Source organism: Pteropus vampyrus, unplaced genomic scaffold (assembly GCF_000151845.1).
Source record: "Pteropus vampyrus isolate Shadow unplaced genomic scaffold, Pvam_2.0 Scaffold1, whole genome shotgun sequence".
NCBI lineage: Eukaryota > Metazoa > Chordata > Mammalia > Chiroptera > Pteropodidae > Pteropus > Pteropus vampyrus.
Window position 1 is genome coordinate 21602306 of NW_011888782.1, and position 18154 is coordinate 21620459.

The 18154-nt window shown below is 44.9% G+C and overlaps 1 non-coding gene across 1 annotated transcript; it reads left to right on the forward strand.

The window, feature by feature from the left end:
* The first annotated feature begins 15137 nt into the window (after positions 1-15137).
* On the forward strand, positions 15138-15256 carry LOC111736713. The gene has a single exon (XR_002779236.1). It is a non-coding gene; the product is annotated as a 5S ribosomal RNA (ribosomal RNA).
* Positions 15257-18154: the final 2898 nt, after the last annotated feature.

The following is an 18154-nucleotide window of genomic DNA, read 5'->3' on the forward strand; positions in this document are numbered from 1 at the left end:
ACATGCCTATTTCAGTTTGCTGAAGACCCCGCCAGCTTCCTCACTCCCATAAGTTACTTACCTGGCCCTTGTTGACATTTAGGCCTGTGACTCCTGCTTTAGTCAGATAAGCAGGTCAGATAAGAGACCTCTGGGCAGGAAGGACCCTAAGTTTCTAGGCTTTGGGCATAACCTGGGCAATGTCGAGACCCCTAAAGCAAAGAACAGAAGATACTTTTTATCTACCAAAAAAAAGTAAAATTAATGAATCAAGTAATCTTTATATGTGGGATAATTATTAAAATAGTTCAAGAGACAAGTTGCATGTCAACTTGGCTAGTAAAGTTGTATGTCAACTTGGCTAGGCTATGATATATAGTTGTTTGGTCAAACAGTAGTCTATGTTGGTGAGAAAGTGCTTTTTTTATGTGTTATTAACATTTAAATCAGTAGACTTTGAGTGAAGCAGATTACCCTCCATAAAGTAGGTGGGCCTCATCCAATCAGTTGAAGGCCTGAAGAAAGAACATCGAGGTCCTCCAAGAAAAAAGGAATTTTATCTCTGGACTGCCCCGCAGATTTCACACTTGCCAGCTCCTATAATTATATGAAACAATTCCTTAAAGTAAATCTCTTTTTCTCATATATATAAAACCAATAGGAGATTTATATATTTAGCTCCATTGTGCATATACTTTGAGAATGATGAAAGGGCAGCGAGATTAAGAAACTTGTCTAGGTCACAGGAAAAACAGACACTTGAAGGCAGGCATATCTGGATGGAGTCAGAGGCTGAGACAAGACCAAGATGTGGGTAGGAGAAATAGGCCTTTTTACTCTACTAGATCCTTCCATCCTTTCATCCTCTGTCATGCTATCCTTCTCAACCCTCTTCCAAGTAATACTCATCAGGAGACCATCAGGGAGCCAAGCTGACCTGGACAATGACAGTGTCCCAAGCAAGCAAAGCCTCTCTAGGGTGTGTGTGTGTGCAGCTTGGAAAAAGGCACTTTGAGGCAAAGGTGGTTGGAGAAGTCCTAGTCTAAAAGAGCTATCTTGGTGAGATTATGTTCCGGGTTCTTTATTGCCCAATTCTTTAAGTTACGAGTGATGAAAATTCAAACCTAACTGAAGTAAATCAAAAGGGAATTTACTGGCTTATGTAATAAAAAGTCCAAAAGTTTGGGTGTGATGGGATCCAGGCTTCTAAACTATGTCAACAGGACTCAGTCTCTCTTTCATCATCCTTTGGTTCTGCTTTTCTTCATGTTAGCCTCATTCTATAGCCTCATTTTCTAATGGTAACAAAACAATGGTAAACATGCCTAGATTTCCACCCCACCAGCTGAGGTTCCCCAGCAGAGGGGGGTGGGGGGGAGAGAGAGAGAGAGAGAGAGAACGTGCTTCCCAACAGTTCCCACAAATGTCCTGAAATTGACTCTCTCATTGGGCCATCTTGGAACAAGTGCTTACCCATGACCAGTCTCTGTGGCCAGAGGAATGGAATATGATGGGTTCTCTGGAAGGTGGGGAATGTATCAACATTATTCCTGATTTTCTGACATAAAAGAATTCCGTAGGGAGTAATTAGTAGATTTATTTAACTGAAAATTAAAAGCATTTAAATGTCAACATCCACAATAAACAAAACAAAAGTGAAACCGAGAATTGGACAAAAATGTTTGCCAAAAATATATGGTTAATAGTGTCTTACTATAGTCTTAAAATATAAAGACTACACACATTGATAAGAAAAACACTGACTATGACCCAGAAAAATGGGCAATTGGCAGCAACATTTAGACATCTCACAGGTACCTCAAAATCAGCTTGCAAAATAGACCCCTCATTTGTATCAGGTAGAATACTCTCAGAAGCAAGTCACAGAAAAGCTGACTCATACCAGCTGTAAATATAAATATAAAGACCAGAAGTTTGTTGGCTTCAGATACGGTTTGATCAGAGCTCTAGTTCTAGTTCTATGACATTTCCTCTGCTCTTTCTTTTTGCCCATATCCAACTTCCTCCTCGGGCCGGCTGTCCCCATTACTTCACAAATAGTAACTCATTTCATCCTTATAGTGCTAGGAGGTGACAAAAAGGCTGCAGCAGCTCCAGGCTTCATAGCATTACATCATACTATCTAGAATGAGACACTTGATCTTCACATTGATTGGATTATCTTTGAACCCATCCACAGAAATAGAAAACCAATGCACACCATCCATAGACATGGACATGCCCAAAACTGATTGGCTTAGATCTGGTTCTTAAACCAGTCTTTTTGGAAAGAGATGAGATTATCTTGTTTTGTTGAAGTCTAGAAAGCAAGGACATGCTCAGATACTAATGGGAACATGCGAAAAGGATGAAGGAGGCAGCCTGAAGGGGCTCCCACTGGCCATATCTGGGAAAATTTGAGCATCCAAAAAGAATAATGATAGGAAAAGATTATAACACATTAGATTTTAAAAAATCCATGAATCCACGGTAATACTCAAGGATGGAGAAAAAGAAAGCATGAGAGAAAGGCATCTTTTACAAAAGAATAAATACAGGTTCAGTCCCCCAGGAAATAGACCAGAGAAAGGAGATTTGTGTGCAGGAGGTTTACTAGAGAAAGCTTCTAGGAGGGAGGAAATTTAGAAAAGCAGGATTGACAGAGGAGGGAGGTGAGCTGTGATGTCATCATAGCGGGAGCAATAGCTGTTTTCGCAAGGAGCTCTGGAGTTGGGATGACCCATCAGAGTTGTCCCAAGTTGGGGTGAGGGGCCTGTATTCCCTTCCACTACACTGTCGGAGATGAGGACTGTCCTGAGAGAGTGGCCATAACCTTGGGAAAGGCAGTTTCTTTCCACCGAGGGTAATTCTTGGGAAGGACTCAGCTGAGAACCCTCAACAAGTAACACACTGAGCAGGTGGAGGACTAAGTGGCCCAGTCCTGATGGGAAAATCAGGAAAGCACAACACAGCATCCACCACAATGCCAGAAAATAAATGTACAGTGATAGAATTAGAACATTACAGTTTTATAAATCTCAATATAATAATTGATTCGGGCAAGGGTCATCAACGCATGGATGATCAATGCTAAAACTATTAGGCGAAAGGTTTTGGGGGAACAAAATATTCATGTGGTCCAGAAGATTCTCCTTGCTTTTTATTTTAATATAATTACTTTTTAATTACAAAGGCAGGGATAGAATGCCTCTACAATGGAGAGGCCTGACAGACACCACCTTAACCAAGAGATCAAATTTAATCTCACCAAAAATGAGACAAATCAACCTCCTATGCCTCCTGGTGAGATACTGTATGAAGTGCACAGCTTTATATATCTTGCATTTTTGCATAACATTTCTAACCTTATCTAATCACGAAGAAACAATGAGACAAACCTAGTATATGGATATTCTTCGAGACAATTGGCCTGGACTCCTCAAAATGTGTCAATGTCTCGAAAGCCTTAGATCAGGGGCTGATAAATTACAGTTCACAGGTCATCCTGGCCTATCTCCTGTACTTATAAATAAAGTTTTATTGAAACACATCCCTGCTTATTTGTTTACATATTGTCTATGGCTTCTTTCACACCTCAACAACAGAGTCCAGTAGTGGAAACAGAGACCGATCTGACCCTTCACAGAAAAAAGTTTGCCAACCCTTGCCTTAGATTAAAGATGACTTAAGGGACAGCACAATCAACTTCAAATATAATGCTGAACCTTAATTGGAGGCTGGATTAAAAAAAAAATCTATGAAGAAAAATTTGGGGACAATTGGAAAAAATTTGAATATGAAGTGTACATTAAATAAAATTTTTGAATCAATGTTAAATTTCTTGTGTGTGTGATAATGGCCTTGTGGTTATGTGGGAAGAGTCCTTCCTCTCAGAAGATACATGCTGATGTAATCAGGAGTTAAATATCAAGATATGTGTAGCTTATTGTTAAATGGTTCAGCCAAAGAAAAACCTATCTCTGTCTCTCAATCTCTCCTCTCTATCTCCATAAAGAGAAGTCAAACAATGTGGCAGATGGTTAAAATTGGTGAATCCAGATAAAAGTTATATGGTGTTTATTGTAGTACTCATTTAACTTCTTAGCTTTGAAATTTTTCAAAATAAAAAGTGAGGGAAATAAATGAAAGAAACTTTCTTAATTCTTAACCTAGTTCCAGTGGTCAGTTTTGAAGCTGCTTGAAATGATTCGTTTAATTTTTTTTCGAAATCCGAAGATGAAAACATTTGGAGTGACTTTCCAGAGCCCCTGTGACATTCTCTTTGTATTCCCATAGATAGAACAATAATTCTTATTTGAGAGGAGAGGGTTGGGTGCTTTCAGCCCGGGTGAGGCCCGGGCAACCAACCAGAGGGCTGAAAAGGGAACTGACATTACCTTAAAAACATCCAGTTATGCGCCAGTAGCACGGGAGAGGTGACCTTGCTAAGAAGTGAGCTGTTATTATCACTCTCATTTTAAAGGGAAGAAACTCAATCAAAAGTGTTGAGTGGGTCTAAAGTCTCACAGCTGGTGGGAGAAAGAGCTGGGATTCGTACCAGGCTGTGTCCCTCTGGTGCTCCCACGTGTCACTACTGTATCACACAGTCTTTCAGATGTGGCCTTAGGGAGAAGAGTTACAATAAAAGACAACTGGCTGGTGGTTTGGTTTTGAGGAGGGGTTGGGCCAGATGCAAGTTGACATTTAACACGTCAGGCAGAACATGCACTAGGTTAACCACAGTGGTCACCCTTATGATGGGAACATTCCAGATAAGGTATCTGCAAGGACGGCTGTCAAGGGAACCAATCTCAGTCCACCAAAAGGAGATCCATGATAAGGAATGAAATAAAAGTTCATCAAATTCGGTTCTGGGTGGCAGGTCGATCAGCCAGCAGGTCCTAGAAAGCCAGCTTTGCCACTGGGGACATGTTCCTGAACCTTCTCCTTCTGAAAGTCTGGGTGCTTTCCCGTCTCTGTGTTACACACTCCCACACTCCCCCGTCGATAGCAAGAAGAGAGCACCCAGTGGATATCACATCAGCTCAGCCAGAGAGGCTCCTTGCCCAGGGGTTAGGGGCAGAAACCAGTCACAGATACTCTCAGGGAGTGAGGGCATGAGCTCAGGGAAAGACCACGCACTTGACTTTGTCAGCCTGAAGTCTTCCCTCCAAAACCTTTTTATTGGCCTCTTGCTGGTGACGGCCAGCACAGTGGTGTGACCTTGACTTGGAAGGACTAATATGTCAGACTTTGGGAGCTGCCCTGGGATTGGGTGTCGATCTGGCCAGGGGCCGTGGAGGGCTGCAGACACCCTCGCCATGGTTACCTAGCTCAGCGCCTCTGTGCAGCAGACACATGCACATGGAAGTTCCTTTCTTTGAGTCGGTTTGTACTGGGGTGCTGGCGTTTCCATGGGTGATGCCACCCTTCTGGGTATGCGGCATTCCCAGGCTACCCAGCCTGGCCAGGTTCCTTGGATTTGAAACACAAGGAAGCGAGTCATCTTGTCCTTCAGAGCATTTCCTAGTGCCTTTCTTGTTGCATCAAGCAGAGAGGCGACCTTGCTGGAAGAATCTTCTCCTCCTAGGGCCCTGAAAACTCATCTCAGGATAAGGCGTGACTTCTTTTTTCTTTTTTTTTTCTTTTTTTCCAGTTTTAGAAAAATACTATTTGGATTTTTTTGTACATAGCTGTGAAAGTAAAAACAGGACTTATAATGCTGAAGATTGAGGAAGAGTTTTGCAACTCACCCCAAAGGAGAAGTATGAGCTTCCTCAGCTTCCCCTTGACAATGGGATTGATGGCACTCCGCCGCACTGGCGACTAGGGGGACATGGGAATTAAAGTAGATTATCATTCAGGGAGGAGGGAGAAGTTACTGAAGGCTCCCAGCTCCCCTTCCTTCTTGGCTGAAGCAATGACTAGTGAAGGCCAATGGCGATTGGCAAAGCCTCCCTGTGGAAAATAATCTCGTTTAGCAGCCCAGGTGCAAAGTCCTGTAAGCTAGGAGTGTGGCCACAATTCTAGAGGCAGCCTGCTGTGTGGTCCACACCGCACTGGAGGTCCGGCATGGGGAGGAGGCGGTGCGTGGGTGGTTGGTCCAAGCCTTCCCTACTCACATTTGGAACATCCAAACCCTCCCCACCATGCCTCCCCCGAACCCCACCCAGCCCCTCTGCAACCTTTCTGGCTGGGGATTGTGGCTGGAGGGCAGATCTGAGAAGGGACTCTAAAGAGAAAGGGAAAAGGAAGAAGAGAGAAAAGAATAAAAATGGGACGGGGAGCCCGTTTTTATTCTTTCCCTGGTGTAGGGAAGAGCATGGGAAAACAGGGAGAGAAAGGTAACCCAGGGACTGGACTCTGGAGATGCTTGTGGAGGCTCAGGATCCATCCAGCTCTATTCTAAGCACTTCCACCAGAATTAAGCAAATCCTCAAGTTCTTCTGACAGCGCTGGCTGTGTGAGCAGATGCCCTCAGACCTTCATCTTGGGGGTGGTTGACCACCACGCCCTGACAGGGCTCTCCCTGCCCCCTACATCCATTAAGTGTGGCAGGAACATGGGGCAAGTCCATTCCCAGGAGACGAGGGACTGCTCTGGAGTGACTTTAGCTCTGTGACGCCCAGTGGCCTTGCCACACTGTCCTTTCCTCTCTGTAGCTCCCCTCCCATTTATCTTGCAGGTGTTTAACACATCGTTGGAGTGTTTAATCCCTTCCTGCCTTGGCACCTGCTTCTCGCATGACCTGAAGTAGCGGAAACCTTAACACTAAGTAATAGTGTTATGTGTATGTTCCTCCTGAGAAAACTAATGCACAGAGGCATAAAGTGAACTGCTTCAAGTTTTGTGGTCAGTGGCAGAGCTGAGACTTGAACCTGCTCAACCACCACGCTGCTCTAATTATCATTTCACATATGGGACAATTAAGTCTGAGACAAGTTCAGAGATGAACCCACGGTCACTTGGCTGTTGTGGCCCAGGTGCCCCAGGGTACAGATGAGGCCCAGTGAACGCCAGCCCTCTGTTGTCTGGGGCCCTGGGCTCCCCTAGGTGAGGATGACATCTTCTTAATGCCTTTCTGGGGTCACAGGGGCAACTCACAGTTGTCGGGGACAAGTCTATGCTCTCCGATGGCATCCCCCACATGTCAGACATCAGTGGTCACCTCCTGGAATCCACGTCTTCTAGGGAGCTGTCTGTGGTATACTCTGCAGCTCCAACAGCCTCAGCTGTGCAGGATCCGGGGATGCAGTCCTGCCCCTCATAGGGTTTGGCGAGGTCCCAGGAAGGACTGGGCCCAGACGCCTCTTGCTTCTCCTTCTCCGCGCTTCTCACATCACTGGGGCCAGGTACCTCTGTAGAGAAGCAGCTCCCTTAGCCACACACCAATCACCCCGAGAAGACGACATCCTACTGACCAGGGAACAGCCCATGTCCGGGTTCCAGGAAGGCTTGGCTGGCACATCCCGCCTCACTTGGGAAGCACCGCCTCGTTGTACGAAAGCCCTGCTCTTCCTAGTATCAGAGGTGGAGGGACCCGGAAGACAGAGATGAAACAGAAGCTACGACTTAACATGATCAGGATATAAGGACAGCGATAAGGAGCCAGGAGGGAGGGTGCATCTCCAAAGACGAAAGGCTCCCTCGAGGAACGGGGCCTTTGGGCGCCAGCAGGCCAGGAGGCGGTTTGCTTGGCTTGTCTGGGCTGTGAGGGCTGCTCCAGGAAGCCGCCACCTGGGAGCTGGGGGGCTTTGCTTACAGGTCAGCAGGACCCTTCTGAGCCCCCAGGTCACTGCTGTCTCAAGCAGTCACCAACTCTTCAGTGTGGTGTTACCCGCCCAGGGGCTGTGGCTTCTCCCAAGAGCCCCCTGGGTTCTCATGGAGTTTCTTTCTACCTCCAGTGTGACAGAAAATCCACACCTCCAGGCGTTAAGCCACCTTCACTGCCACTGCCCTCTACAAAGCTGGTCCTGCTTTTTGCCCCTAGGATGTAGTGTATGTTGGGGAGGGTGGGGGTGAGGGTTGTGGTAGTCCTTGTACTTGGGGATTCTTTCTCTGCCCCACTCACTCCTGGCTGCACAGCCCTCAGGACAAAAAGAGTGCCAATGTCGCAATGTTCACACTGGGGTGAAGACAGCCAGCACCCGAGGGCCTTTGGAAGAGATGGAAAGAGGAAAAGCACGCTGGCAAAGGTGATGCCCCACGTCCTGGCAAAGGTGATGCCCCACGTCCTCTCTCAGGCTGTGGCCTCGGACAGGGAAAGCCCAGGGGAGGAGTGGCCATGAGGTCACTGCTGGGGACTGAGGCCGGAGATTCTGATTTGTGGGAGGTCACCAGGCAGTGCTCGGAGGGGCAGCAGTGAGCGGCTGTTCGTTAGAGGACCCATGGATGCGGGACAGCCGGAGAGGACCACGCCGCGGGCTGCCTGGGAAGGGAGGAACGGAGAGGACTTCAGCTGCTGTGTCCTGGGCCTCCGTGACGGCTCCTCCCTCGCCCCGCCCACTCTTCGCACACCAGCGTCTTGCCGGGCCCACCCGAGCGGTTTTTCCAGCCTCCTTGGTCTCTCAGGCAACAACCACAGTGCCCACAATACTAACTCTTCTGTTCCAAACCTTCTCGCTCTGACCTCAGATGGCCCTGAGCTCTGCCATGTTCCCAGATGCAGCGTCCTGTTTTCTTATTCCATCTTTCCAAATCCATGTATATCCATTTGATAGATAAAAAAAAGTCTGGGGAATTTTCATCTAATTTTTTTCTGCTTCTACTTTTCAAACACCTAAATTCCTTCAATATTGGTTAAAAGGAGAGTTTCCTCCTTTTTTTTCCTTCTAGACACTAAAAAGAGTCCTTTGGCAGGAGGAGGGAGTGGAGAGGGGGCGGGTGGCCAGGAACGTATGGACTTTGGTGAGTCTCGGAGGGCGAGGCCCTGGCCCTGGCCCTGCCCCTGCCCCTGGCCCCTGGAAGATCCCTGGAGATGCTGCAGCACCCATGCTCCTCTGTGAGGTTCCCAGGCGCAGGGGTCTATGCCCTGCCCCATGGGCAGAGTCTGGGGAAGGAGCAAGACTCTGGAGAGGGAACGGATCTAGACAGACAGAGCTTACGCAGTGTTACAGGATGCTGGTGGTGGACAGTGGCATAAAAGCAGCAGAGTCATTTCTGGGCCCACGGTGTGGCGTAGAGAAGTAAGGAGAGCAGCTGGACCCGAGGGCTAAGGCTGACTGCAAGGGGAGCCAGGCCATCTGTGTGGGTCAACGGCTGGGGCATAGGCCGGAAGGTCACTGTCCGGTGGGTACTCGCGTGGAGAGATGGGGATGAATGGAAAAGTGTTTATCAGCTTGGATGCCTGGAGCTGCAGAAGCGCAAAATCCCATTGATGTAGCGTGAACAGGTGTGGGGCTTTGTGACTTTTACACTACGAAGTCCGGGGATGGGCAGCCCAAGGAGGATGCAGCTTTGTAACGATGTCACCCAGGACCCAGGAGCCTTATGTCATCCTTCTTTACCGTCCTTTTATTAGGGAAAAAAATAGCAAACTGTGGTTTTTGATTTAAGAAGTAAATTTAATTCATGCAAATGATCCATTGCTAAAAAATGGGTCATAAATACGAAATAAGTGCATTCTTCTTTAGTCATGTTTAAATATAGCTCACAAATATCAGTGCGCTGATAACTACAGCTACTCTTACAGCTTCGAGTTGCCTCCTACTCAGCCAAACATCAAGATTTTATCATAGGAAACTTAGTCACTACTTTTCTTTTTCTCCTGCCACTTTATTGAGAAATAATTTACAAAAAAATTGCACACTTTGTCCAATGTGATGGTTGGATACAGGTCTATATTGTCAAATGATTGCCACAATAAGTTTAGTTAACTCATCATCCATCACCTTACATATTTACCTCATGTGTGTGTGTGTGTGTGTGTGTGTGTGAGTGAACATTTAAGATCTACTCTCTTAGCAACTTTCAAATATACAATCCAGTATTGCTAACTAGGATCATGCTGTGCATTAGGTCTCCAGAACTCATTAATCTTATAACCAGAAGTTTGTACTCTTTGACCAACATCTCTCCACATCCTCCATCCTGCAGCCCCTGGCAACCACTATTCTACTCTGTTTTTGTGAGTTCAGCTTTTTTAGATTCCACATGTAATCACATGTGATCTACATGGATCATACAGTATTTGTCTTTCTCTGTCTCTTTTATTTCACTTAGTATACTATCTTCAAGTTTCATCTAGCTGCAAGATTTCCTTATTTTTCATAGTTGATGAAATTCCATTGAATACATATTGTCCATCTTCTTATCCATCGATGGACACTTAGGTTAGTTCCACATCTTGGCTATTGTGAATAATGCTATAATGAACATAGGAGTACAGATATCTCTTCAAGATACTGATTTCATTGCCTTTGGATAAATATACAGAAGTGAGTTTGCTGGATCACAAGGTAGTTCTAGTTTTAATTTTTTGAGGAACCACTATATTGTTTTCCACAGTGGCGGCACCAGTTTACTTTCCCAACAAAAGTCCCTTTTCTCTGTATCCTCACCAGCACTCATCAAATCTTGTCTTTTGATAATAGCCATTCCAACAGGTATGAGGCTTTGATGTGCATGTCCCTGATGATTAGTGATGCGGAGCGCCTTTTCACGTGCTTGTTGGCCATCTGTATGTCTTCTTTGGAAAAAAGCATCTATTCAGGTTCTTCGTCCATTTTTAATTGGTTAATTGCTATTTTTCTTGCTGCATTAGTTTCAAGTCAGTAAACCTTTATTATTTTGTTCATTCGCCCAGCACGTGTCACCAAACACAGAAGTTATATGTTTCCAAGGGCTCACTCATGTTGACTACAGAGCAGAATAACACCCTCACACTCTCCACCCTTCATATTCTGGCCAGCAAAATTGTGTTCAGGTCCTACTTAGGCCCCAGGTGGGTTCAAATCTGCACCCACAGCATAAGCACTCCGGGATATCACCACGGCTACTCAGGACATCTGCCTGTACGCGATCTCAAGCTGCATGTCCTCATCCTATTCCACTCCCGAAGAGGGAAGAGGACTGAGGGGCCCATGGGCAGGTCACTAGACACTAGAATGAAGGCCACTTTTTGTCTTCGTGGGCAAGATGGCCTAGGGGTCCTGCTGGTCTCCCTGAAGACTGTGAAGTCAGAGATGCATAGCCCAGTGGCTGGCCCATCTGTAATATTTGGAAGGAGGGAGGAGTGTTGCAGGAAGCGACACCCGACGGAGGCATTTGGACACTCAGACAACTTTGTTAGAGGAAGGAGAATTTATTAGGCTGAAGGAGAGCGTGAGGCTTAACAGCCCTAAAGTACAAGCTCTCCTTGGTTAGATTCATTACAGCTTATATCCCTCTGCAGTGTCCATGCAAGGGGTGCGTGATTCCTTTGTCTGAGGTTGTATGTGCACTTTGTGACTCAGGAGGGGGAGGGGGAGCTTCTGGTGGGGCCTGCAAGCGGGGAGGAATTTCCAGGCCACTAGTCTTATCTATTTATAGGTCGTTTTGCCTTGTAGAACCCGTGACCTTGGCATTATCAGCACTGTTATAGGATTCTCGAACGAAGAGATGGGACATTGAGTCTATAAGCAGAAAGTAGCACTTATTGACACTGGCACTGGCTCAGCGGATTCCTATCTAAAGGCTGAGCCCGATTGTAACATAACAAGCAGTTTTATACAGTCTTGTTATTCCTACACAGGGCAGTCAGGAATGGACTGTCATTTCTGCAAGCTCTTTCCTTTGCATTTTTCAGATGCCTCCTCTCCTCTCTTAGAGTCTGGGGGGCAGGTGTTCCTTAGCTTGGGAATGGCCAAAGGTGATCAAGGCTGGTGGAATAGAGCTTCCTGAGAGACTGAGGTTGGTAACCTGGGCTCCTCGTGTCTCCTGAGGTCGCCCTGACATCATATTTAGATTCTGCAGTATTTTGAATTCTCCTCTTTTACCAGTAAATGTACAAGAGATTTCAGAGTCTCAATTATCCATTGCAACCGTGCCATCCCATGGAGCACTTCAAAATCCTTCTGTCTGGTACTGTCTTACTTGTTCACGCCTCTTCAGCTAAAACACCTGAGTGTTTTTAAGAAGTAGCCGAACTGAGTGTGATAAATTCTTCAAAGAACTGGCAATCAGCATCAGCTACCTGCTACTTCCCAGCCTGCGTGCATCTGCCTGTGCTCTGGGTAACAATGAAGTGATGCAGGGTCATTTCTGCTCCCTCCGATCAATTTGCATCAACGATCATGATAAGTATGTTGTACCTAAGAGCTGTTTTCTCCATTTCAGGTTTGAACAGATTCTGGCTAGCAGCCTCTGGGCAGCGCCTTGCACTATTTCATTAAAATGCTAATAAATACAGAGGAAAAGATTAAAATGCTCAATAAAAGCCACAGACTAAGAATGAAAACAATCTTGACAGAATCGGGCAGGAATCTGCATTTAATACATGGTGTGGTCATTTTAAAAGAGAAACCACTGTGAGTTTTGCTTTATGAAACAGAAAAATGGGAAAGCAGGAAAAAATATTCGTAATATATATGACAGACAAAAGGTTATTGTGTTTCTTCTATAATGAGCTCTTAGAAACCAATTTTAAAATATCAAATATCTTGGTGCAAAAGACACCAAGAGCCAAGTCACACGAAAATATAAATTCATTCGGTCAATGTTCGTTGAGTTCCTACTATGTGTCAGGCACCATCTGAGGTGTTGTGGATCTGATCCTCACATGCCAATATGGAAGATAAATAAGAAACAGACAAATATATAATATAATGTCAGGTAGAGATAAAGGGTAAGAAAACAAATAAAGCCAAATATAGGGATAGGGAGGAAGGGTGGTGGTGAGGTCTATATTTTTACACGGGGTGATTCGTGAAGGCCTATCTGTGGAGGTGACATGGAAACAGAGACTGTGAGAAGCAATGGGGTGAGCCATGTGCAGATCTGGTAAAAGAGGCTCCAAGGCAGAGGAAGGAACAAATGCAAATGGCCTGCGGTAGGGGAAAGCTCATCCTGTTTTAGGAAGAGCTAAGGGGCCTGTATGGCTAAACGAAGTGTGGGAGGAAAATCTTGGGATACAAGACTGGGAAAGGAGGCCAGGGCTGGATCACATAGGGCCTCGTAGATCCTAGTAGAAAGTCTGGGTTCGTTCTAAGGGAGGTGGGAGCTGCTGGGTGGTTTCCAGTGGAGAAGTAACATGATCTGACTGGAGTATAAAGAGGACCTTGGGGGCAGTGCAGTGAATGGATACTAGGGTGGAAGCAGGGAGAAGAGTGTGGAGTTGTCCAGGAGGACATGGTGATGTATTGCGTGAGGGGACCGTGGTGGAAGCAGTGAGAATCGATCTGGTGCAGGATCAGTTTTGAGAGAAAGTGCTAATAAATAATAATGATAATAATAAAAGAAGAAGAATACACACACATACACACAAGTGCTGCCTGGGACTTGCTTGTGTGTTGGAAATAGAACATCAAGGAAAGAGGGGTATTCAGGAGGACCCCAAGGGTTTTGACCAGAGCAGCTGGAAGAATGGAGCTGTCATCTACTGAGACAGTGATGACTACAGAGTTTCGTAGTGACTTCTGGGAGGTGCTTATCATCTATCTATCCAAGAGAAATTGTCAGGGAGTTGAATATACATGTCTGGACTTTACAGAAGTGTGGGCTGGAAGAAAATGGACACTGTCAGTGTACAGAGATCATGTTTAAAGCTTTGTGACAGGCTGAGCTCTCCAGGGAGTGAGTGTAGATAGAGAGGAGATGAGACCTGGGCACCTCGCCTTGGGGCCCTGGATCGCTTGAGGTCAGGGAGGCAGAAGGGAACCAGTGATGGAGACGGCGGAAGAGCAGCCAGTGAGGTGGCTGGAGAACTGGGAGAGAGCGAGCTGTCTCTAGTGCCCAATGGAAAAGGAAGCCGTCAACTTTGTCACATTCTGCTGATGGGTCAAGTAAGGAGGGCCTGATTATGGACCATCGAGTTTAGCCAAATAGAGAGCACTGGTGACTTAGACAAAAGAGTGTCTGAGGAAGGGGTAAGAAGAAAGTTCAAGAGAGAATGGGGGCCAAGGAACCGGAGAGAATGCTTTTGGGTCTCTCTAAATGGAGACATGGGACAAGAGCTGGAGGAGACATGCAGTCAAGAGGAAGGTTCTAAAAATGGGAAGTATTCTGGCCCGCTTGTATGCTTACTGGGAATTATCCAGCAGAGAGGGGAAATTGTGCAGAAGAGAGGGGACAGGCAGGAATACAATCATGGGGAGTTAGGAGGAGGTGAGTTCTAGTGACGGCTTTAGTAGACAAGAGCAGAGACAATTCTTCCATCGCACCGGGAGAGAAGGAAGACTGTATGGGCTCAGCTGCAGGTAGGTGAGAAGATGTGGGGTGGGAGCCCGTGGAAATTCTTTTCTGGTTCCTTCTATTTTTCATTGTCATAATGTGCTTGGAAATGGGCACATATTCATTACTGATGGAAGTGTAAAGTAGCCTTTTGGTGTTATACTTCCAATTTGGCAGCTGGGCATCCTCTTGCCCCAAGACAGGGCTACCTGCATATGTCGAGGGGGTCCTTGGAACTGGCACTAATGGAGCCTCCTTGCTGATTGGAGCATCACCTCTGCTAGCAAAAGCCTAAGATACAGGGCTTAGGCATCCTGGTGGCCCCAATGTCAAATAAATTCACTTCCTTGTAAGGTATAAATAATTAGTGAAATGCAACCCAGAGAAAATTTACCGAAGATTTAAATAAAGTTGCTTATGCTTGTTTTATATTCTCCTTTCTTTTATTTTGTAGATAATGAGCTCTATATTATACTGAGATGGCTGAATCTTAGTGTGTCAAAAATGATGGTGGATACCTTGAAAGCTGACCTTCCTGTGGTCAACTGCGTTAAATCTTGAATAAATTCTCTATTTGTTGCCTTTTACAGATTGTTTATAGTTTGTATAGAAGTGAATTTTTTAAACATCCAAATAGCACGAGGACTTTATGAGTATCCTGTTCCTCTCTACTTCTCCTTTCTCTAAGACGCCCCTTCTTCTCCAGATCCAGTATCACCATCTCTTTCTCTTCCTAGATTTTGTTGGTTCCCCCCACCCCACTTTTTCATTGTGGTAAAATACACATAACAGTCTACGGCCATGCCACCCTGAATGTGCCCGATCCCGTCTGATCTCGGAAGCTAAGCAAGGTCGGGCCTGGTTAGTACTTGGATGAAAGACCACCTAGGAAGACCAGGTGCTGTAGGCGTTTTAAAAAAAATACACATAACATAAAATTTACTATCTTAACCATTTTAAGTGTACAGTTCAGTGGTATTAAGTGCATTCAAATGATTGTTTAACCATTACCACCATTTATTTCCAGAACTCTTTTTATCTTGAAACTCTCAACCCTTTAAACAATAACTCCCCATGACCTCCTTCCCCCAGATTTCATATGGTTCCAAGGGCCTCTCCTGTGTTCCCCTAAACCCATGTCCTAAGCAGTCTCTGTTTCCTTAAAATAATTTCTTTTGTGATGTTATTGGTCACTTTTTAAAATCTCCTTATCTTTTCTTTTCTCTCTGCTAAAGTGCAGCTATGGCCAAAGGCTGCACCACCCAGACTGCACCTGTCAAGGATGGAAGTCTTTTTGTTTGTTTGTTTTCCCTCTCTGCCTCTCGAAGTCAGTAGCTGGTATTTCATAGGATAATAAAAGCCCACAATATCCTGACCAAAAAGACTGGGAAGGTGTGGGGGATGGAGGTGAGTTGAAGTCAGGGATTGGGGTTTTTAAAATGTCAGCAACACAGTGTCATCTTTCTGAAAAGTAATTCTGCAGTATCTAGCAAGAGACACAGGTGCTTAAATTCACTGATCTAGTCATTCCTCGTATACAAAGATATACACAAAGGTTTATGTTCAGCACAGTTTTGTGCATAATAGTTGCATCCATGTCTGTCTGTAGGCACTTGGCTCGAAAAAATCAGAATGGCAACTATTAGAAATCATGTTCGAGTTTAATACACAGGAAATGTTTATGCTATAACGAAAAGTGAATGCAACAAGATTTAAAACCTGTATGTATGTTATAATCTGAAATCTCTTTTAAAAATCTATCTGCAGAGAAAGACACACTAGGAAACCTCAGTGTTGACCAATGGTTATCACTGGGAGGTGGAATATTGTTTAATTTTAAATTTTTATACGTTTATCTTTTCTATTTTCAATGACTGTGCATCTCTTTTATAATCAGAAAAAGATATAAAGAATATAAAACAAACACATCGACAATCTTACACAAACAACATGAATCTCTTACATAGTATTCAAAGAAATACAAATTTAAATTTATTTTTATTTCTACTTAAATAAATGAGGAACTATGAGGTGAAAGAGTAATTTTCCCACTGAGACTATTTTGGGTTTCTAGAACTGTCTGGGTGGGGTGTGTCTGTGGAAGAACTCAGGCTGTTGCCTAACAACAAGCTTCATAAAACAGAAATGGAAATATGGTACTTGTAGCTTTGAGAAAACAACTGACTCTCCTGTGGAAAGAAGGTGTCTCAAAGAGAAACTGGGTATTTCTAAATTTGCTAAGATCTATTTCTTTCACTTGCTCTCAAATAACACTTCGGGGTAGCCCAAAATGTGGTTGTTAACTCAGCAAGTTAAGCAAACAATATCACAAGTCATGTTGAAATTGAAGTGGTTCCCATGGGCTAGTAGGGTGGGGTGCAGGTGGAGAAGGAAATTAGCTTCTGAGTTGGGACAGACTGCCAATTTTGAGGGCACTGATAGGACACTATCTAGGAGCCAGATGATATCCAAGGTAGACTTCTCAGAGTTGGATTGCTAGTGTCCCAGGTGTAGTTGTTGGTCTTGTGGGGCCAGAGGTGAATTCTTTCCTTGGGTGCTCAGGGACAGCATCTCTGCGAGATGATGAATAGCCCACTAGATCCTACACACACTCCAGATGCTCTGGATTGTAAGGGGTGATGGACTCTTCCGGGTAACCCAAAGTGTATATATGCTCTATTTTCTTTGATAGCAAGGTTCCAGGGAAGTTGACTTCTCCCATAGATGGTCATTTAATGTGCACAGAATAAGCCTAAAGTGAGTAGGATTATTTGGCAGAGACTTGGCATTTCTCCCAAGCCCTAGGGCAGCCTCAGGATGTGGCCGTCCCTCAATAGCTACCTCTCTTGTCCAAGGCTCTGTCCGCCCACCCAGATCCTGCAGGAGGCCACCGATAGCATCTGCCTGTGGGACTCCTGGTATCCGTTTGTTAATGAGTCTCGCTCTGTTGATCGTTTTTCATTAGACATACTGAACAGCTATGGCCAAAGGCTGCACCACCCAGACTGCACCTGTCATCATGAGTAGATGGAGTCTGTTGTACTTTGAACTCTAGAGGGCAGAACTCTCCTCCCTGCTGAAGTCATCTTCCTGCAGAATTTCTTTCTGGGGTTTCCCTATTGGCAGGATTGGTCTGTATTTCTGCGCCCCACTCCCCGCACCTCAGAGATATAATTGACAGATGACAATATATAAGTTTAAGGTGTATAGCATAGTGCTTTTCTACACCTACATATTACAAAATGATTACCACAATAAGGTTAGCTAACATACCCATCGTCTCACACAGTTACAAGATTTTTTTTGTACTGAAAACTTTTAAAATCTCTTATCTTAGCAACTTTCAAACATACAATACAGTATCGTTATCTATAGTCACCATAGGATTGGTCTGTATTTTTACCAAGATGAGGAAGGAGTCGGTAGACTGAGAGTCAGGGGATCTATCTGTTTCATTAATTTACTGTGTGATTTGGGGCCAGCCTGGGCCCTCTCTGAACCTCCTTTTCCTTACAAAATGTGGATTTGGATACAATTATCTCTGACCACCCACAAGTCTATGATTCTACGACTAAGAAAAGCAGGAAGGCGAGGGCAAGATAGCATGAGTTTCCTTGCTGGGAAAGGTTCCATTTAATAATAACAACAACACAAAAAAGAGTCAAAATAGTCGCCACCCTTCATATGAGTTTGCTTTGCCAGATCTGTGCTGTGGGCTTCACAGAGGTCATCTTACTAAAGCCTCAGAATAATCCTAGCAGGGGGGTATTGCTTTAATTCTTATTTTCCAGATGATGAAACTGAGCCT